The sequence below is a fragment of the Pteropus vampyrus genome, unplaced genomic scaffold, assembly GCF_000151845.1.
Source record: "Pteropus vampyrus isolate Shadow unplaced genomic scaffold, Pvam_2.0 Scaffold152, whole genome shotgun sequence".
Classification (NCBI taxonomy): Eukaryota; Metazoa; Chordata; class Mammalia; order Chiroptera; family Pteropodidae; genus Pteropus; species Pteropus vampyrus.
The window spans coordinates 2,336,748-2,344,729 of record NW_011888933.1 but is presented as its reverse complement, the minus strand read 5'-3'; the positions used below and the strand labels follow the sequence as shown (position 1 = coordinate 2,344,729).

Below are 7,982 nucleotides of genomic sequence, written 5' to 3'. Positions count from 1 at the left end.
AAATGAAGTTTCATTTCACTCTTCATCAGAGAAATTGAAATTAAGGCAAATGTAAGATATTATGCTCATAAAATTAACAAAATTTAGTATATGATAATAGTAAATATTAGCAAGGATCAAATGAGATAGTTACTTGAATTTCCTGTGACTGTAATTTGGTATATCCATTCTAAATAGCAATTTTGTAATAAGTATAAAAAGTTTTAAAATGTTCCCATTTCCCATTTAGTGATTCCACTTTAAGAAACATATTCTACTGAGATAGTTGTGAGCCATGTACAAAGAACAAAATATAAGGATTTCAATAATGAAATTTTAAATTATAGCAGAAATTAGAAATAAATATCCAACAGAGAAGGGGTTAAATAATGTTAAGTTCATTTAAATAAAAATTATACAACCAGTGAGATGTTTTTGAAGAATTGTAATGGCAATGGAAAATGCTCACAGTGTAACTTCCTCTGATAAAGAATTAGATAATCAATAAATTTTGGAGTATGATATAAACTATATTAAAAAATGTGAGCAGGAAAAGAAGTACATCAAAATATTAACAGTGGTTATATATGCACTCATTATAATTTAAAATTTTTTGTTCATTGCTCTTTTTCTGACTTTTCCAAGTTTTCCATAATAAATATGTAGTACTTTATGACTGAAGATAAAAAGTTATTTTAAATAATATGTTCCTAGATTTTTCCTTGATCATATTAACATCTTGAAAATATTCTCTAAACTGAAGAATGATTCACCAAATCCCACTGCCATCATGACAAAATGGTCCAAGTTAGTCATGCCTTAATAACAGTTCCTTTCCCTTTAAGGGGACTCACCTGGTGATGTGGGCTGCTGTCATCAGTTTGTTGAGCCTGGGATATCTTTTGAGATATTTGTTTGGAGGCCTCTGCAGCCGCTGTTTCCACTGGTCCGATTGGATTCACATACATTGGTACTTTAGAGCTATTGTACTGAATGGAGAGCCTGTTATAAAATAGGGATTTTTTTTTTTTTGAGAAGTCGTAATAATTTTTAACGATCAGGTATGATGTTGAGGAGAGTCTTTTTAGAAAATGTTAAACCAGATACTAAATTTACTTTCCAAAAACTAGTAATAAATTAGCATGACTTTTTTTCTGTGCTCTTTTCCAACTACTTGGTTGATGGAGAGCCAATTAGCCAATAAGAAAAATGAAAATTCCATCACCTCCCTTCTTGACAATCTAGAAATGAGAAGGCAAAGAAATTCAGGAATGACAGCAGAAAATTCCCCAGGTCATCTTGTCCAGGTCAGATACTAGGGATTCCAAGCATAGGTGTGTGTTTATGTCATACCTGAAAGGACAAAGAATATAGCAAACTAGTTTAAAGTCAGGCATGTTCCATTTAATACCATTCCATTTAGTTTCCTACTTTTATTCAAAAACTATTTAAAGTATCTTACCATCTTGAGTTATTGCAGATAAAAAAAGATTTTTAGAGAAAGCAGAGAACTCCCTGCTCACAGAGACTTCACATCTAATAAACAGACAATTATATAATCATTTTTTATATAATGTGATTATTTTTACAGAATGCAATGAGAGTACGGGGAAAGAAGTAATTATTCTGTAGTACATTTAATTATGTGTTTAAGGGGTGGGCATTTTAGGGTAAAGAAACAGAGTAACCCGTAACTTTGTCACACATCTTCGGAATGACACACTCTATTCCTATCCCATCTGAGATCATTTTGATACCTTAGGGCTGTTCAACACCATTTTCTGTATTCATATAAATATTTACAAACATCAAAATACACACTGAATTCGTTTTGAAACAAAAATGGCATCATTCCATACACATTATTTTGCCACTTGCCCCTTTCTCTTAATGTATGATGATGAATGCCCTCTAGTGTAATAGATTGGTGCTAAAATTTGTTCTTAAGTAGATTCATTATGTTCTGTTGTATGTCTGTATCATATGTGTTCTACCATTTTCCTGCCAGTGGATCCTTAGGTTGTTTTTCATTTGTTGCCCTGCCCTCCAATGCTACAATGTTTATCCCTATTTACTATGTAGTGATGCTTTTATTTCTGTAAGATAGAGTTCCAAAAATGGATTAAGGGCCAAATCTTGTGTTTATTTTTATGTCGAACAGACACTACTCTTCCAAAGCCTTTCCTTCCACATGTGCACGTAGATTCGATCCCCTCCTGACTGCCGAATGGCATTGCTCCAATAATTCTCCCTTCTTGCACTAAATTGTCAAGTTTTCTCTCTACAAATTTATTCTCTTGAGTATAATAGCACGCTATTATTTTTTTCCATCATAACAAAACATTCTCTTCAGTCACTCTACCGCCTGGACTATCTCTTCACTCCCTGTACAGTAAAAGTGCCTGAAAAAAATTATTACTTAGTATCTTCAATTCTTCATCTCTCATTCTCTTTTAAACTGCCTCTAGAATGATTTTATTTTCTACTATCACTGTCCTATAGTGCTCTTTTTGAGATCAGGAATGATTTCCTCATTGCTAAATCCAAAGGTCAATTCTTATTGACCTAGCATCAGTGTTTGACACAGGAGACCATGCCCTTCTTGGAACATCTTCTTTACCTGTCTTCCAGGATTCCTCATTTTCTTGTTTTCCTCCCTCCTCATTCATCACTCTTTCTCAGTATCCCTTGCTGGTTTTTCTTCTTCTTTCCAACTTTGTAATGTGAAATATCACAGGGCTTATTCCTCAATTCTCCTTTCTTCTCTACACTCTCTCTCTTTGGTGGTCTCTTACAATCTCATAGCTTTAAAAGACATCTATGTCAACAACTTCCAAAAGTGTATTTCCAGTGGACCTTTTCCCACATTCCAGACATGAATAGCCAAGTGCCTACTCAACATCTCCATGTGGTTGTCTAAGAGACATCTCAATCTAAAGAGACATCTCCACAAAACTATATCTCAATCTAAAGAGACATCTCCACAAAACTATATCTCTTTAGTCTGCCCCATATCAGACACTAGCAACTTTATACTTCACCATGTCCATATAGTTTAGTATAGATATAAGAATTGACCCATGGATCTGAGGCTGAGAATATAAATTCTATTAATTGGTGCAAGTAAATGAGGAAAACTACCATGTGACAAAGTTGGTATTTTAATTAAGTGGGAAAAAGAGTAACTGGCTCTTCATTTGAAAGAAAGCAAAGCTACACATTTGTTAAAATAAATTTCAAATGAATTGAAAATTTAAATTGAAATAAAAATAGAAGCATTAGAAGAAAATTTAGAAAAACAGTTTACATAACCTTACTTCTACTTTTGCCCCCTTTGGGACATTCCCGACATCTTTTCCTTCATTCCGTTCAGCCACACTGGCCTCCTTGCTGTTCTTTGGACTTGCCAAGCTCACTCCTGCCACCTGGACTATCTCTTCACTCCCTGTACAGTAAAAGTCTCTTCAACTTGTAGTGTGCTTTTCTCAGATACAAGTATGAGTCACTCCTTCAGATCCTTCAGGGCTTTGTTCAAATGTCACCTCTCACTGAGACCACCCTATTTATGACTAGCCTTCTTGCACTTAGGAACACTGGACACCATTTCAGAACTATGTTTGGGGCCATTTGTGATCATAAAATCACAAACAAAAACAGAAATGTAGAAAACATGGCACAAAATAGACTGTGACAAGCACATGTGTTTGCAGTATGAGAGCTGAAATAAGGAAGAGCATCTCTTAATTCATTCTCAGCTGGGCATCAGGCAACTCAAATTTTTTTGCTGCTCTGTGCATGTCTGCAAATGATCAAAACAGCACTTTGTGAGTAGTGCTTTTTGAGGTTACAAATATATTTTGTGAGTAAGTGAATTCATAAATATGGAATAAATAATGAGGATCAACCATATTAATTTTTGGAGCATTTATATTCTTATGATAGTGCTTTGGTATGTTTCTCCCTTTGTTCAGGTTTTATTTTCTGTAGTCAGTGAAACATTACAGTTTTCTTTATATGAATCTTGTACCTTTTTTCTTTAGCTTTTTTATTCCTAGTTTCTCTTTAAAATAAATTTTATAGACATTGTAAATAGAATTTGAATAAAATTTCTAATTGACTATTGCTTGTACAGTGAAGAGCTATTACTTTATGCATATGTATTTTATTTTCTACCACTCAAAGCCTATTAATTCTAGTAGTATCTAGTAGAGTTACATTCTTGGGGATTCCCAATCATATTAGCTGCAAATGAAAGTAATTTTGCCTGTTCTTTTCCACTGTTTTAATTTTCTTTTTTATTATGTTTGCAAGAACTTCCCAAAATATTTAATAACAGTGGTGTTATTTGGCACCTAGCATTCAATTATGTTTTTGTAAGTGAAAATATTCTCAGTGTAAACCATTGTAAGTAAAGTAAGTGAATTCACATCAAAAGGAGGGAGGCTTATTACCATGAAGAATATTTGCTGAATCAATGAATGAATTTAATATTATCACTTGGCAAAATCATTAATCTCTTAGAAGATGGCCAGTACTAATGTGACAATTGATATCAAAGATGTGTTTTTGCCTGTCGTCCCATTGTAAAATAGCAATATTCCATATTCAGTTTTCCTTCATCAGCAACTAATCAGAAATTCTGAACTTATAACTATCTAGGCTAAACTAGAAATTTTTTCTTTAAGAATTTTACTTAGGGGACCAACTCTATTGTACTAAGGTGGACAGAGTATATCATTTTGACATTTAAAGAACCTCGAGCTTTACATAGAGCTTGCAATTCACTTTCCTCCTCTTATCTCCCCAAATACTGCTCTGGAAGCAGAAAGAACAGGTTATCCCTATTATCAGGTAAAAAAAACTGAGTCACATGCACAATTGGCTGAGGACAAGGTTTCCGTGTCTCTCTGTCTCAGGCTCAAACGTCACCATCTTCTCCCAAGACCATGTAATTACTCCTCTGACTCTCTTTCATGCTTCCTTCTAAAAGAGCTCTTGATCCGCCTTATCTATCCATCCCTTCATCATGCATCCATCAATTTTATTATTCAGTTAGTCATTCAACAAACATCTATTGAGCATTTATCACATTCAGACATTGTCATAGATTCCAGAAATACAGCTGAAAGCAATATATAAGGTTCCTCTCCTCCCACCACCATGGAGCTTACATTATAGCAAAAAAAAAAAACACCCCCAAAACAAAAAAAACCCATAATAATAAAAGTAACAAATATATAATGTCAGAGGCTGATGAAGTGCTTTAATGAAAAATAAAGCAAGGGAGGAGGACTGAGAGTGCCGGAGTGGAGAGAGTGGCTGCAATGTAAAATGGATGGTCAGGAAAGGCCTTAAAGATGAGATGACATTTGAGCAAAGACCTTCTGCAGTCATTTAGGAGGCAAAGAGTCAAGCCATTCAGAGGAGTGGTCTAGGGGTACCAATTCTTTAAAGTAAAGGTTTAAGTATTAGCGAAGGGTATCTGGCTTCGCTTAATACTTAAGTGAAGAGAAATGTGAATAAGACTATGTGTTCATGTTCTAACTATGAGAATGTAGGAATTTAAACAAGACCTCAAATATTCAATAAACCTGGATGACTAATCGACATATTTTATTGTTACTGTGTTAGAGAAAGATGAAAGAAATGGCTTGAAGAAGATAAATGAGGTAGAACATGATATTTTTACTTTTATATTTAAATTCAAATTCTTTGTGCTATATGAAAGAAATACATCAAGATGATATCCAAAATCTCTAACTTTCAGGATATATTGATAACAACCTGATAGGTAAAATTGACATAGGCATAATGAATGGAATCTAATTGCAAAGTTAATATGTGCTTTTTCCTTTGAAGAGCCATAAAAATATATTTAAATCAGATCAAATTATAAAGTGACAAAATGACCACGAAATAGAATCTGGGATTGAGATGGAACTATGCTGGTGTATATCTGAGAAAAAATTAGAGAATTACAAAAGAAATTAATAAATAAACCAATTTAAACTGATCTCTTTTTTTACTCCCAGTAGATAAAAATGGGAATAAAGGAATAATTCTGGTATTTTTTCCTCCCCAAATGTTTGATGATTATAAACCCAAGGGAACAGTATCTCTTTCCTTTACTTTCTGCAGTTTTAAATTATGAAGAAATGGTTATTTCAAAAATTAAGATGACTTTTGAAAGTCACCTTTGAGTTAGTGATCAGATATGTGATGGGTGGCCTCACATTTCTGTGATGGTAGGGTACACTTGGGATGACCCTCTGGAGCACAATTTAGTATTCTGAATTATTAACAAAATTTACAACTTATGACCCAAGATTTTACTTGAGTAAATTTATCTTTATAAAATGTTACAAACATAGGAAGATACATATTTAGGCATGTTCACAACAAAATTTAGGGGGGAAAATTTGAAAATAATAAATATGTTAAGGGATCATTTGTGAATTATGGCACTTCCTTATAAAGATAAGAGTGAGGACATTAAAAATGACATTTTGGAAATGAATGGCATGAGAAATGCTCTCCATTTAATACAGGTGAAAAGAAGAATGAAAAATTGTATCTATAGCATAATTTCTGTTTTGGAATACTAAAATGGGACTAGCATTAATCTGTGAATGATGAGATACTGAGTGCCTTTCCTTTTTTTTTTTAATGAAGTATTAATTCTGAATTAGGCTTTGAAAGGAAATCAATAAAAAGTACAAATGTAAAATGAAGTTATTCAAATACTCTAATATTAAAAATCTTCTGTGTCTGTCCGATGCCTTTAGTTGAAATAATTCTAAAGGTTGAATGAACCCCTTGAAGGCATTTCGCCTCCTGTTTCACTTTAAAATTAAAGGTAATTTCTGCAGGGGAAAAGCATCTTAATCCCTCCCGCTTTCCCCTCCTCCTGCCTTCCTTAGGATCATCGGCATTATGAAAGCTGCTGCCTATGCTTCTTACCCAGGCCCTGGGCCATTACTCCACAGGACTGTCACTCAACGATACTCACCTGGCCCGTGCATGGTCAGCCATGTCCTTTGGATTCACCTGTTTCAGCAGCCACTGTCTTCTCGCAGCTTCTTTCCTCCCATAGCGCCCTTGGAGCAGGTTGTTTCTGAGGGTCCTGAGGAGGAGTTTTGTATTCTCCTTCGCTGACATCTGCTGGAATGGCCATTGTCAGATCAGTTTCAATAGATTTTCTTTCCTTATTTGGGTGGACTGGCCACCACGAATGTTTCTAAAATTATTTCGTTTATGGTTACGTTCTCAGAAAAATCAACTTTACTTCCTTACTACCTGAATTTCTTCACATTTTCTCTGTCCACATGTACACATAGCGTAGTTTTTAAATTAAAGATTCATCAAGTTCCATAATAACTATTCTTCCTTAGAGCAACCCAGTAATGTAGGATTTTAAAACTAGAAGGGGAGATGAAGGAGGGCTAAGTCCATGGTTGCTAACACTTGAGTTGCAGATTCCTTAGAGAATCAGGTGACCCGTATGGACTTATTTTCAGAAAAATGCTCATACATTTAACTCTGTGTAATTTCAGTGGGTTCACATACCATCTGAAATTCACCCATGAACTCCATATTAAGAACCTCTGCCAAAGGAACAAAGAAGGAATGAGATGTTTTATTAAAAGATTTTCAGCACTTGAAATCTAACGTGTAATAACAAAGTGACCACATGGTGTCAGTCTAAGACCAATAAGCCCTTTTTCTCCCCAGGCTTTTTGACTGGAAACTGGAAGCTCACAGGCCAGTGAACCTGAGGATCAGGGTTAATAAAGTTTAGTAAAACAATGCCTGCTGAGAATTACTGGGCAAGATCCAGTAATTCTGGATCTTGCCTATTGTGGACCATTCATATTAAAGGGAAAAACAAGGAAAAACTGTCCTTGGCACAGCTAGTTAATCAACATCTATTGTGGCACTGGAGGGTGATGTCATCTGTACGGAGAAACTGATTATTATATAGAGACTTTGTGATGAGAAGAAAG

The 7,982-nt window shown here is 34.5% G+C and overlaps 1 protein-coding gene across 1 annotated transcript in view; it reads right to left on the bottom strand.

The window, feature by feature from the left end:
* Nucleotides 1-7,982, bottom strand: part of DYTN (dystrotelin) — a 53,561-nt gene that overhangs the window by 20,818 nt on the left and 24,761 nt on the right. The window lies entirely within an intron of this gene.